At 40.2% G+C, this 15,204-nt stretch overlaps 1 long non-coding RNA gene across 2 annotated transcripts; it reads right to left on the bottom strand.

Annotated features, from left to right (window-relative positions):
- Nucleotides 1-119: 119 nt before the first annotated feature.
- On the bottom strand, nucleotides 120-13,600 carry LOC113116802 (uncharacterized). Of its 2 annotated transcripts, XR_003294072.1 has the most exons (4): nucleotides 13,316-13,600; nucleotides 987-1,167; nucleotides 409-579; nucleotides 120-236 (listed from the first exon to the last, which is right to left on the bottom strand). It is a non-coding gene; the product is annotated as an uncharacterized LOC113116802 (long non-coding RNA). The 2 variants fall into 2 exon arrangements; XR_003294071.1 differs by having other exon boundaries at nucleotides 120-579.
- Nucleotides 13,601-15,204: the final 1,604 nt, after the last annotated feature.

Raw genomic sequence — 15,204 nt, 5'->3', positions numbered from 1 at the left:
GGACAACTAGAGCCCAGATACAGATCCCCTGTAAAGACCTTGTCTCAGAGGAGCACCAGAACAAGACCACAGGAAACAGATGATTCTTCTGCACAATCTGACTTTGCTGCAACCTGGAAGTGAACTGCTGGTTTCGTCTGGTCAGAGGAGAACTGACCCCCAACTGAGCCTGGTTTCTCCCAAGGCTCCCACGCTCCCTCTCCCACACATGAACTCCAATCGGATCTCTGGAACATCTGTGGGCAGTAAAACAAACACGCGGTGCTTTATAAGGTGCCACATCTGCTACTATAAAAACAATCAAACAGCAAAGCTCTGATATTTATGGAAGGCAGTGGATTAGACAGAAGGAACTCTGGGATTACTGCCGGCATATGATTGGAGCGTATCCGCTGAAGATCCTGTTACCTGAACAGGTGCCAGAGAGATCACAGGACCACCGCCGTAACCCACCCGTACAGACCTATGCAACTAACGCTCATGACTAGCAGACATATTCTACTTCCCATCAGGGGATCATGTGGTCTTGGGCTGGTCGGCTGCTCATATGGTGTTCTTCGTCATAATCCAGAGATGACTCTGGTACATTACAGGACAAATGAGTGACACTGCCTAACACATTTCTGATTCACTCAGTCTGCTCTAAAGTTCTCAAAACTCACCGGACCTCACAGCTTTTCTGATAAAAATAGTGACTGTGAGTTAAAACATGATGTTTTTAAAAGAGCTTCATGTTTTCTGTTCTTGTTTGGCTATAAAATAATAATTGTTATGATATTTATTGTGATCGAGACAATAATTAATAATAAAAGTTTTTGGGGAAGAAATATTACTATTGCAACCCTACTACTGTACAGTTTAAAAATATGGAAAAAAACACTGAATATTTAATAATAATAATAATATGAATGAATCGGCGTGAATGAGCTCATGCTGTCAATCAGTACCCAGAATGCTCCAGTGATCCAGATGCAGCACAGTGTCACCTGCTAGCCATGTTCCACTCCAGAGCGGGATTCTGGAAAACCTGCCCGCTGACTCCTCACGCTCCGCCGCAGCACTTCCCAGTGAGCCGTGCCCATGTTGATGCACTGCAGGTCAATCTGATACTGGCGATCCTCCACCTCTGACCCCTAGTCACGCAGAACGCCCAGACTCAGTCCCCGTCTGAGAGAGGGAGAGAGAGTTGAAGTGCAGCAGGACAGTAACACACACACACACATTCACTCACACTGTGTAATATAGTAGCTGATGTCTTTCTCTGATGAGAAGTTCTTACACACATTACTGTCATATCTCTCACCAGACACACTGAATGTGGGGAATCAGATCCTGCGTGATGTTGTGATGTGTTTATTTGCACTGGCCCACTGCGCTGCCACTTTAAACACAGCCTGTGGTCTAAACGCCTGCAGATGTGCTGAGTGCTAGAGGAGATCTGATGTTTCTCACCAGCATTCATAAAAATCTTCACGCCACACTCACATCAACACTGATCACTGTTTCCATGGTGACAGCGATCAATCACATTCACAATATCACAGGAGCTCAAGCTGAACACCAGACGAGGTCACAAACGACACTATCAACACAAACACACACATGTCTGCTGTATAAGTATTGTCGTATCATGAAATTCATTTACTAGATCCAATCCTGTAGGATTATCTTTCCTCTGTTATTTTGACTTTCATTACATGATAGACACTAAAAACCCATTAAGACATTTATCAAAATATCTTCTTTTATTTTCCACAGAGGAGAGTCAGTCACACGGGTCTGAAGGACACGAGCAAGACTAAAAGACAGAAGGATGATTTCTGGCTGAAGCCCTAAAAACAGGCTTCATTATCGTCATGCTAAATATAATTTCTCATTGTGTTTCCATGAGATCCAGCAGCTGTCTCTGTGTGTTTCTCACGCCACGTCCAGTGACATCATGACTCGCGGTCTCCGCTAAATGGCCCTGTGCTCTGAGAATTCTGGGTAACAGCACCGCAAGATTTACTGCCACAGTCAAATTCGATTGCATTTAATTTAAGCTAAAATGAGTGTAATTAGTGGTGTTGAGGAGGAAATGAAAGGCTGGATGATGAGCTGAGTGTGTTCGGGTGTGACGCGCAGCCCTTCCTGCAGGCCAAACACACGCCTGTTCTCCATCCGCCTGATAAGACTTTAATATTCTCATACACACATTATCATCATCATCATGGCCTCTGAGAGACGTAACTCGCCACACATCGACAGCAGAACAGGCTTCCTGTAAGTTCTGTGGGAACTCACCGTGTTTGAACTCGCATTTCAACATCTTAATTGCTCTGGTCATTTATCTCCCACCGAGTTTATATGTCACAAACAGCTTGTAAACACACGATGACACCAGCCATGTGCTCAGCAGGGAGGGATGGATCACTATCTGACTGAACACCAAGGCAGACACTGACCTTTAACCTCCGGTGTGAATCATGTTCAGATGAGCAGTGTCTCTGTAATGAAGCGCAGTGAGACAGATGTGACCCAAATGCTCAGCGCACAAGAGACTCGGCTCACTACTGATCTGAACAGCTCACCTTTAAACTGATCAGTATGGGGTTACATTTGTTAGGGTTGCTTTTGACTGCATCTGTGTATATTAATATACTATTATTGCTGTTGTTTTGTCCATCCTGTCATTTGTGCATCTCAGGTTTCTGGTTTTTAAGTTTCTTATCTCGTCTTTTAGAAAGACAACGCTTCCCAGCCGAAGACAAGTTTTTATGGGGCGCTATTACACATCTTCTGAACGAATACAAAACCTCCCAGACAAAAACATGTGAATAGGATGGAGAAACAAGATATCTTTATGTAAACAGATGCATGGAAATGGTATATGTCTGTGCAAGCTTTGGAGGTGTTGATGGAAGTGATTTACTGGACTCACGCTTTGATAATCAAGTTAAGTCAAGTCACCTTTATTTATATAGCACTTTAAACAAAATTACATTGCGTCAAAGCAACTGAACAACATTCATTAGGAAAACAGTGTCTCAATAATGCAAAATGATATTGAAAGGCAGTTCATCATTGAATTCAGTGATGTCATCTCTGTACAGTTAAATAGTGTCTGTGCATTTATTTGCAATCAAGTCAACGATATCGCTGTAGATGAAGTGACCCCAACTAAGCAAGCCAGAGGCGACAGCGGCAAGGAACCGAAACCTTGGGAGAAACCAGGCTCAGTTGGGGCCAGTTCTCCTCTGACCAGACAAAACCAGTAGTTCAATTCCAGGCTGCAGCAAAGTCAGATTGTGCAGAAGAATCATCTGTTTCCTGTGGTCTTGTCCTGGTGCTCCTCTGAGACAAGGTCTTTACAGGGGATCTGTATCTGGGCTCTAGTTGTCCTGGTCTCCGCTGTCTTTCAGGGCAGTAGAGGTCCTTTCTAGGTGCTGATCCACCATCTGGTCTGGATACGTACTGGATCCGGGTGACTGCAGTGACCCTCTGATCTGGACACAGACTGGATCTGGTGGCTACGGTGACCTCGGAACAAGAGAGAAACAGACAAATATTAGCGTAGATGCGATTCTTCTAATGATGTAGCAAGTGCATCAGGTGTTACGGGAAGTGTTCCCCATTCCGGTTTACCTAATTAATGCAGCCTAAAAATCATTTAACAGATTTGGATATTAGAAGCGTATTAGTATGTTATGTGTAAGCCAGGTTAAAGAGATGGGTCTTTAATCTAGATTTAAACTGCAAGAGTGTGTCTGCCTCCCGAACAATGTTAGGTAGGTTATTCCAGAGTTTAGGCGCCAAATAGGAAAAGGATCTGCCGCCCGCAGTTGATTTTGATATTCTAGGTATTATCAAATTGCCTGAGTTTTGAGAATGTAGCGGACGTAGAGGATTATAATGTAAAATGAGCTCATTCAAATACTGAGGTGCTAAACCATTCAGGGCTTAATAAGTAATAAGCAATAATTTAAAATCTATACAGTGTTTGATAGGGAGCCAGTGCAGTGTTGACAGGACCGGGTTAATATGGTCATACTTCCTGGTTCTAGTAAGAACTCTTGCTGCTGCATTTTGGACTAGCTGTAGTTTGTTTACTAAGCATGCAGAACAACCACCCAATAAAGCATTACAATAATCTAACCTTGAGCTCATAAATGCATGGATTAACGTTTCTGCATTTGACATTAAGAGCATAGGCCGTAAGTTAGATATATTTTTGAGATGGAAAAATGCAATTTTACAAATGCTAGAAACGTGGCTTTCTAAGGAAAGATTGCGATCAAATAGCACACCTAGGTTCCTAACTGATGACGAAGAATTGACAGAGCAACCATCAAGTCTTAGACAGTGTTCTAGGTTATTACAAGCAGAGTTTTTTAGGTCCTATAATTAACACCTCTGTTTTTTTCTGAATTTAGCAGTAAGAAATTACTCTTCATCCAGTTTTTTATATCGACTATGCATTCCATTAGTTTTTCAAATTGGTGTGTTTCACCGGGCCACGAAGAAATATAGAGCTGAGTATCATCAGCATAACAGTGTAAGCTAACACCATGTTTCCTGATGATATCTCCCAAGGGTAACATATAAAGCATGAAGAGTAGCGGCCCTAGTACTGAGCCTTGAGGTACTCCATACTGCACTTGTGATCAATATGATACATCTTCATTCACTGCTACGAACTGATGGCGGTCATATAAGTACGATTTAAACCATGCTAATGCACTTCCACTGATGCCAACAAAGTGTTCAAGTCTATTCAAAAGAATGTTGTGGTCAATTGTGTCAAACGCAGCACTAAGATCCAATAAAACTAATAGAGAGATACACCCACGATCAGATGATAAGAGCAGATCATTTGTAACTCTAAGGAGAGCAGTCTCAGTACTATGATACGGTCTAAATCCTGACTGGAAATCCTCACATATACCATTTTTCTCCAAGAAGGAATATAATTGTGAGGAAACTACCTTTTCTAGTATCTTGGACAGAAAAGGGAGATTCGAGATTGGTCTATAATTAACTAGTTATTTTTTTTGATGAGAGTTCATTTTTTTCACCTTTATTTATATAGTGCTTTAAACAAAATACATTGCGCCAAAGCACTGAACAACATTCATTTGGAAAACAGTGTCTCAATAATGCAAAATGATAGTTAAAGGCAGTTCATCATTGAATTCATTGATGTCATCTCTGTTCAGTTGAAATAGTGTCTGTTTTAATTTGCAATCAAGTCAACGATATCGCTGTAGATGAAGTGACCCCAACTAAGCAAGCCAGAGGCGACAGCGGCAAGGAACCGAAACTCCATCGGTGACAGAATGGAGAAAAAAACCTTGGGAGAAACCAGGCTCAGTTGGGGGGCCAGTTCTCCTCTGACCAGACGAAACCAGTAGTTCAATTCCAGGCTGCAGCAAAGTCAGATTGTGCAGAAGAATCATCTGTTTCCTGTGGTCTTGTCCTGGTGCTCCTCTGAGACAAGGTCTTTACAGGGGATCTGTATCTGGGGCTCTAGTTGTCCTGGTCTCCGCTGTCTTTCAGGGCAGTAGAGGTCCTTTCTAGGTGCTGATCCACCATCTGGTCTGGATACGTACTGGATCCGGGTGACTGCAGTGACCCTCTGATCTGGACACAGACTGGATCTGGTGGCCACGGTGACCTCGGAACAAGAGAGAAACAGACAAATATTAGCGTAGATGCCATTCTTCTAATGATGTAGAAAGTACGGTGTTATGTGAAGTGTTCCGGTTCCAGTTTACCTAATTAATGCAGCCTAAAAATCCTTTAACGGATTTGGATATTAAAAGCATATTAGTATGTTATGTGTATGCCAGGTTAAAGAGATGGGTCTTTAATCTAGATTTAAACTGCAAGAGTGTGTCTGCCTCCCGAACAATGTTAGGTAGATTATTCCAGAGTTTAGGCGCCAAATAGGAAAAGGATCTGCCGCCCGCAGTTGATTTTGATATTCTAGGTATTATCAAATTGCCTGAGTTTTGAGAACGTAGCGGACGTAACGGAGTATAATGTAAAAGGAGCTCATTCAAATACTGAGGTGCTAAACCATTCAGGGCTTTATAAGTAATAAGCAATATTTTAAAATCTATACGATGTTTGATAGGGAGCCAGTGCAGTGTGGACAGGACCGGGCTAATATGGTCATACTTCCTGGTTCTAGTAAGAACTCTTGCTGCTGCATTTTGGACTAGCTGTAGTTTGTTTACCAAGCGTGCAGAACAACCACCCAATAAAGCATTACAGTAGTCTAACCTTGAAGTCATAAATGCATGGATTAACATTTCTGCATTTGACATTGAGAGCATAGGCCGTAATTTAGATATATTTTTGAGATGGAAAAATGCAGTTTTACAAATGCTAGAAACGTGGCTTTCTAAGGAAAGATTGCGATCAAGTAGCACACCTAGGTTCCTAACTGATGACGAAGAATTGACAGAGCAACCATCAAGTCTTAGACAGTGTTCTAGGTTATTACAAGTAGAGTTTTTAGGCCCTATGATTAACACCTCTGTTTTTTCTGAATTTAGCAGTAAGAAATTACTCGTCATCCAATTTTTTATATCGACTATGCATTCCATTAGTTTTTCAAATTGGTGTGTTTCACCGGGCTGCGAGGAAATATAGAGCTGCGTATCATCAGCATAACAGTGAAAGCTAACACCATGTTTCCTGATGATATCTCCCAAGGGTAACATATAAAGCGTGAAGAGTAGCGGCCCTAGAACTGAGCCTTGAGGTACTCCATACTGCACTTGTGATCGATATGATACATCTTCATTCACTGCTACAAACTGATGGCGGTCATATAAGTACGATTTAAACCATGCTAATGCACTTCCACTAATGCCAACAAAGTGTTCAAGTCTATGCAAAAGAATGTTGTGGTCAATTGTGTCAAACGCAGCACTAAGATCCAATAAAACTAATAGAGAGATACACCCACGATCAGATGATAAGAGCAGATCATTTGTAACTCTAAGGAGAGCAGTTTCAGTACTATGATACGGTCTAAATCCTGACTGGAAATCCTCACATATACCATTTTTCTCCAAGAAGGAATATAATTGTGAGGATACCACCTTTTCTAGTATCTTGGACAGAAAAGGGAGATTCGAGATTGGTCTATAATTAACTAGTTCTCTGGGGTCAAGTTGTGGCTTTTTTATGAGAGGCTTAATAACAGCCAGTTTGAAGGTTTTGGGGACATGTCCTAATAACAATGAGGAATTAATAATAGTCAGAAGAGGACCTATGACTTCTGGAAGCACCTCTTTTAAGAGCTTAGATGGTATAGGGTCTAACATACATGTTGTAAGTTTAGATGATTTAACAAGTTTATACAATTCTTCCTCTCCTATAGTAGAGAATGAGTGGAACTGTTCCTCAGGGGGTCTATAGTGCACTGTCTGATGCGAAACTGTAGCTGACGGCTGAATGGTTGCAATTTTATCTCTAATAGTATCGATTTTAGAAGTAAAGTAGTTCATAAAGTCATTACTGCTGTGGTGTTGGGAAATGTCAACACTTGTTGAGGCTTTATTTTTCGTTAATTTAGCCACTGTATTGAATAAATACCTGGGGTTATGTTTGTTTTCTTCTAAAAGAGAAGAAAAGTAATCAGATCTAGCAGTTTTTAATGCTTTTCGGTAGGATATGCTACTTTCCCGCCAAGCAATACGAAATACCTCTAGTTTTGTTTTCCTCCAGCTGCGCTCCATTTTTCGGGCTGCTCTCTTTAGGGTGCGAGTATGCTCATTATACCATGGTGTCAAACTGTTTTCCTTAACCTTTCTTAAGCGTAAAGGAGCAACTGTATTTAAAGTGCTAGAAAAGAGAGAGTCCATAGTTTCTGTTACATCATCAAGTTGTTCTGAGGTTTTGGATATGCTAAGGGATTCGGATACATCAGGAAGATAACTTAAAAAGCAGTCTTTTGTGGTAGAAGTGATGGTTCTTCGATACTTGTAACAAGAAGTAGAATTTACAATTTTGGCTATATGAAGTTTACACAGAACTAAATAATGATCTGAGATATCATCACTGGGCTGAATAATTTCAACACTATCAACATCAATTCCATGTGACAGTATTAAATCTAGAGTATGATTTCGACAATGAGTAGGTCCTGAAACGTGTTGTCTAACACCAATAGAGTTCAGAATGTCTATAAATGCTGATCCCAATACATCTTTTTCATTATCGACATGGATATTAAAATCACCAACTATTAAGACTTTATCTGCAGCCAGAACTAACTCGGATGTAAAATCACCAAACTCTTTAATAAAGTCTGTATGGTGCCCTGGTGGCCTGTATACAGTAGCCAGTACAAACATAACAGGGGATTTATCATTAACATTGGTTTCTCTGGATAATGTTATATGAAGCACCATTACTTCAAACGAGTTATACTTGAAGCCTGCCCTCTGAGAAATCCTGAAAACGTTATTATAAATTGAAGCAACACCTCCCCCTTTGCCTTTTAGACGCGGCTCGTGTTTATAACAATAATCTTGGGGGGTGGACTCATTTAAAATAATGTAATCATCAGGTTTTAGCCAGGTTTCTGTCAAGCAGAGCACATCTATATTATGATCAGTTATCATATTATTTACAAAAAGTGTTTTCGTAGAAATGGATCTGATATTTAATAAGCCAATCTTTATCATTTGTTTATCCATATTGCATTTGTTTTTTATTTGTTGAACCTCAATTAAATTGTTAACCTTAACTTGGTTTGGACGTTTTTTGTATTTTCTAGTTCGTGGAACAGACACAGTCTCTATAGTGTGATATCTAGGTGAAAGAGTCTCTATGTGCTGAGAATTAACTGACCTCTGTGACGGGAGGCAGCTAGCAGACGGTCGGTTTAGCCAGTCTGTCTGCTTCCTGACCTGGGCCCCAGTTAGTCAAGTATAAACACTAAGACTATTTGCCATATTTCTAGACAGAAGAGTGGCGCCACCCCAGGAGGGATGAAGACCATCTCTTTTAAACAGGTCAGGTCTGCCCCAAAAGCTCGTCCAATTGTCTATATAACCTATGTTATTCTGTGGGCACCACTTAGACATCCAGCCATTGAGTGATGACAATCTGCTATGCATCTCATCACCACGGTAAGCAGGGAGGGGACCAGAGCATATTACAGTGTCTGACATCGTGCTTGCAAGTTCACACACCTCTTTAAAGTTATTTTTAGTGATCTCCGACTGGCGAAGTCGAACATCATTAGCGCCGGCATGAATAACAATCTTACTGTATTTACGTTTAGCATTAGCCAGCACTTTTAAATTTGCCAAGATGTCAGGCGCTCTGGTTCCCGGTAAACATTTGACTATGGTGGCTGGTGTCTCTATATTCACGTTCCGTACAATAGAATCGCCAATAACTAGAGCACTTTCATCAGGTTTCTCAGTGGGTGCATCACTGAGTGGGGAGAACCTGTTTAATGTTTTGATCGGAACAGAAGAGCGGTGTTTTGACCCACGACTACGCTGCCTCACCGTCACCCAGTTGCCCTGCTGCAGGGGCTCTGCTGGAACCGGACAATGTACAGGAATCCCTGAGCTAGACGCATCCAAAGCCATATCTAGAGCCCTAACATTCTTACTGTCCTCAATTAAAGTTTGGATGCGTGTCTCTAATTCTGAAATCTTCTCTGTCAGCCTAACTGTTTCCCTGCATTTATCACATGTGAATCCCTCATCAGCGACAGAGATAGATAAACTGTACATGTGGCAAGAGGTGCAAATAACAATTGTAGGAGAAGCCATTACTCACCGTGCTTGATGAAATATTCTCACTGCGGTTGTTTGATGACCTTGTGGAAAACTGCAGCGTGAGAGAGGAGAGGAGAGGAGAAAAGAAAACGCTAATGACAAGCTAACGAGTGCTAACGCTTTGCAGGTGTGCTGCAGTCACGGAAGAGTGAACGATCAAAGTTAATCTGATAAGATTGATCGGTAATATCAGAAATATGGTGTGAATTAAGTTATATTTTACAATTAAAAAAAAAAAAAACAAACAGACAGTGATAGTAAGAAAGATTATAGAGAAAAAATATAAAATAAAACAGCTACATGGAGCTATGATTAGCTACAGAAGGCCAACAGGAAGTAGAGAAAACACTGTCCAACAGCGACACCCAGTCGCTTTGATGAGAGTTGTGTTTTTTTTGATGAGAGGCTTAATAACAGCCAGTTTGAAGGTTTTGGGGACATATCCTAATGACAAAGAGGAATTAATAATAGTCAGAAGAGGATCTATGACTTCTGGAAGCACCTCTTTTAGAAGTTAAAATGTTATAGGGTCTAACATACATGCTGTTGGTTTAGATGATTTAACAAATTTATACAATTCTTCCTCTCCTATAGTAGAGAATGAGTGGAACTGTTCCTCAGGCGGTCTATAGTCTGATGCCATACTGTAGCTGACGGCTGAATGGTGGCAATTTTATCTCTAATAGTATCGATTTTAGAAGTAAAGTAGTTCATAAAGTCATTACTGTTGTGGTGTTGGGAAATGTCAACACTTGTTGAGGCTTTATTTTTCGTTAATTTAGCCACTGTATTGAATAAATACCTGGGGTTATGTTTGTTTTCTTCTAAACGAGAAGAAAAGTAATCAGATCTAGCAGTTTTTAATGCTTTTCTGTAGGATAGGTTACTTTCCCGCCAAGCAATACAAAATACTTCTAGTTTTGTTTTCCTCCAGCTGCGCTCCATTTTTCGGGCTGCTCTCTTTAGGGTGCGAGTATGCTCATTATACCATGGTGTCAAACTGTTTTCCTTAACCTTCCTTAAGCGTAAAGGAGCAACTGTATTTAAAGTGCTAGAAAAGAGAGAGTCCATAGTTTCTCTTACATCATCAAGTTGTTCTGAGGTTTTGGATATGCTAAGGAATTTGGATACATCAGGAAGATAACTTAAAAAGCAGTCCTTTGTGGTAGAAGTGATGGTTCTTCGATACTTGTAACAAGAAGTAGAATTTACAATTTTGGCTATATGAAGTTTGCACAAAACTAAATAATGATCTGAGATATCATCACTTGGCTGAATAATTTCAACACTATCAACATCAATTCCATGTGACAGTATTAAATCTAGAGTATGATTTCGACAATGAGTAGGTCCTGAAACGTGTTGTCTAAACCCAATAGAGTTCGGAATGTCTATAAATGCTGATCCCAATGCATCGTTTTCATTATCAACATGGATATTAAAATCATCAACTATTAAAACTTTATCTGCAACCAGAACTAACTCGGACGTAAAATCACCAAACTCTTTAATAAAGTCTGTATGGTGCCCTGGTGGCCTGTATACAGTAGCCAGTACAAACATAACAGGGGATTTATCATTAACATTGGTTTCTCTGGATACCATTACTTCAAACGAGTTATACTTGAAGCCTGCCCTCTGAGAAATCCTGAAAATAGTATCAGGACACAACTCTGTATAATGACATGGGTATGACACGGGTATTACAAGGAGAGGGTGACTTATGAGGACATAACCCATGTCCCCATTTTTCAAAACGCTAAATCATACAGAATGATTTTTTTTTTTTTTTTTTTTTTGAGAAAGTAAAAATGCACAAAGTTTCCTGTTAGGGTTAGGGTTAGGTGTAGGGTTGGTGAAGGGCCATAGAATATACAGTTTGTACAGTATAAAAACCATTACACCTATGGGATGTCCCCACTTTTCACAAAAACAAACGTGTGTGTGTGTGAGTGTGTCTGTGTTTGTGTGTGTGAGTGTGTTTGTGTAAGTGTGTGTGTCACACACACACACACACACACACACACACACAGAGGGAACAGATGAGAGTTAGAGACGAGTGTGTGTGTGCAGCCAAAAAAGCATTAGCTCTCTGCTCATGCTCACACATTCACACACACACACATACAGTGATTCCTCAAGGTCTCCGGCGCTCACAGAAGCTGGTGGTGTTGGTGGTGAGGTGGTTATCATGTCAAATAAACTGTGAAAGCACAGCAGATGTGTTTGTTTATGCTGGATGCTCCATTAGCGCCGGCCACTGCTGTAATGAGGCTATTGACGTGCCGCTTGTTTTCCTTCCAGCACAAACACTTTTCTCAAGTGTTGAGCTGTTCTGTTGGACGGATCTCAGCGCATGTGTTTAATAATCACTGAATCAGGTGAGATTTCACCACACACTTCACTTCCACAGCGTGTGGTAAGAGCTGATCTCCAGATTCACTGATGACATCAACCATCTGAAGTAGAACTAGACTGAGCAACTAGTTAACCAAAGGGACAGCCAGTCTGTCTTTTCAATTCAGTTCAAATGAGATCCATCACATAACTGACTGAAATAAATGAGCAGTGTTGACCAGTCTGAAGTAAAGTGGCTCATGCAAGCGACCACTGATGAAAGTGAAGTCGTGTCGGAGGTGAACATGCACCAATGGAAACTTCACAATGAGACGTGAATCGAGTCAATGCTGACTTTAATTCCTCACAACACATTTGCTGTGTCCCATGAGCCACACTAAACACATAGAAAATATCCTGTTCATTAATGCACAGCAGCTGAGCCGAACTGCGTTTTTCATGCCGATGAGCTTCTGTTAGCGCAGATCTATTTTCAGTTTTTGTAGCAACCTGCTGCTGTGAACACACTGAGTCAAATATATCAAAAATACCTCTTGACACAATCACTGACACAGGAGAGAACACCACTGACACACTGAGAGTAGGGGTGTGAATCAGCACTGGTTTCACCATTCGATTAAATTACAATCATGTTCAAGATTAGATTCAATTCGACATCAAAATGCATCACCATTATGTGAAATTAACTTTGTGCACTTTTATTAAATTATATAAGCAGTATACTTAAATTATTGTTCATTAATTAATAAATGAGTATATTCATTCATATATAATCAAGAAATGATTGTTAAAAATTAAAAGTAAATATAGCTTAAAAACATAAAAGGATTTAACCACAGACGCAAGTTTAGAACAAACAAACACAAAGCGCACATGAAAGTCTGCCAGTACGTGAGTTTGTGAATCTAACAATACTGCATTCCATGGCAGAAATGAAACCATATTTAAAGTAAAAGACTGAAACAACGGCGAGTGGAAGCACAAGCGATGCAAACGTGTCTCACAGCACATATTCTGTGTAATGAAGCCTTCATGTTTGTCTCTAGAGAGTAGACTGACAGCAGTTGGCCGACACAAACCTCCCAGTCAAAACACAAACACACACACACACACACACACACACTCACACCTCTCAGTGAAACACACAGAGACACACACATAGTCACCTGTAGCATGAGGTGTTTGACAGCTTTCCAGGTGTGTGTTATCAGGTTCTTCATGTGTTCTTCTGGACTCACGTGAGATTCCTCAGATGATGAAGAAATCTTCACAGGAACAGAGAGAGGCCAAGACCAGAGGCCTACACACACACACACACACACACACACTCACACACACACACAAACAGTGTAAATGCAGACAGATTCAGATTGTTCTTCATGTTCATGTAATTATTGGACCAAAAAACACTACACAGAATCTTGTAGATTACAATCTGCAACTAGACTGATGTACTGTTACTTCCTCTACAGTCAGAAATCTGGGTGTTATATTAGACAGCAATTTGTCTTTTGAAAATCATATTTCCAATGTTACAAAAACTGCATTCTTCCATCTTAGAAACATTGCCAAGCTACAAAACATGTTATCTGTTTCTGATGCAGAAAAGCTAGTTCATGCATTCATGACCTCTAGACTGGACTATTGTAATGCACTTCTAGGTGGTTGTCCTGTATGGGCTGAAATATGTGCTACCAGAAACTGAATTTGAATTGCTAAACTTGAATAAATGCATTGGATAACTGAATTTGAATAACATAATCTGAAAGTGTATTGTTTAATTTGAAATTCCATTTATTCAAAAAATGAATCTGAATTGTAGTTTAATAAAATTTGTCCAATAAAATGTTATCCTCACTGAAAATTAAACTGTCCATATATCTTCACATTCACTTCTCACAATTCAGATTCAGTTCTCAAGACAGACATCCAGGTAGTTGGAGGATGAAGGAAGAGCAATCGAGCACAGATCGATAGATAGCTATTCGCAAACAACTGAGAACACTTTCAAATCAGAAACACAGAGATCCAAATAATACAGAGATCCGTCTTCTTTACTGTGCAACACTAAAACAATACAAACATACACTCAGAACCAAAAAAGCACAATACACCCAAAACCAACTCACAATAATTGGAACAACTGGAACAATCTGAAAAAACTGATCATGAAGAATTGGCAATCCAAAATGGAGAAATATGGGAAAGTCATTTCCAAACACTGTTTAATTAAGTACAAACAGACACAACTGTAAACAAAACCAAACAATCAACCAGCTGGGAAAACTAGAATTAGCAATCAAAGATAACCAAAACCCATTAGATTTCCCAATAACTGATAAATAACTTAAAGAAAAAAGAAAAAACCTCCAACTCAGAAAAGCATCTGGACCTGATGGGATATTAAATGAAATGATAAAACACACAAGCAGTAAATTTCAGTTGGCCATTGTAAAACTATTCAATGTGATTCTTAGTGTAGGTCACTTCCCTGACATCTGGAATCGAGGCTTGATCACACCAATCTTCAAAAACGGAGATAAATTTGTAATAAACGCTACAGAATAAGACTATTAGACTTCATCACCACACACAAGGTACTGAGTAGAAGTCAAATTGGATTTTTACCAAATTACCGCACATCTGACCACATCTATACACTACATACTCTAATTGAAAAACATGTCAACCAAGAAAAAGGTAAAATATATGCATGCTTTATTGACTTTAAAAAAGCTTTTGACTCAATTTGGCACCAAGGACTGTTTTACAAACTTATTGAAAGTGGCACAGGAGGTAAAACCTATGACCTTATCAAATCAATGTACACTGAAAGTAAATGTGGCGTAAAAATCGGCACCCAACGTACGAGGTATCTTTCCCAAGAGCGTGGTGTGAGACAGGGCTGCTGCTTAAGCCCAACATTATTTAACATCTACATCAATGAACGGGTGAGCAGTCTGGAGCGATCCGCAGCCCCTGGCCTCACACTACACACCTCACAGATCAGATGCCTGCTGTATGCTGACGATCTGCTTCTGCTGTCTCCCACTCA

This window comes from Carassius auratus, chromosome 16 (genome assembly GCF_003368295.1).
Source record: "Carassius auratus strain Wakin chromosome 16, ASM336829v1, whole genome shotgun sequence".
In the NCBI taxonomy this organism is placed as follows: domain Eukaryota; kingdom Metazoa; phylum Chordata; class Actinopteri; order Cypriniformes; family Cyprinidae; genus Carassius; species Carassius auratus.
This window is presented reverse-complemented; position numbering and strand designations above follow the sequence as displayed.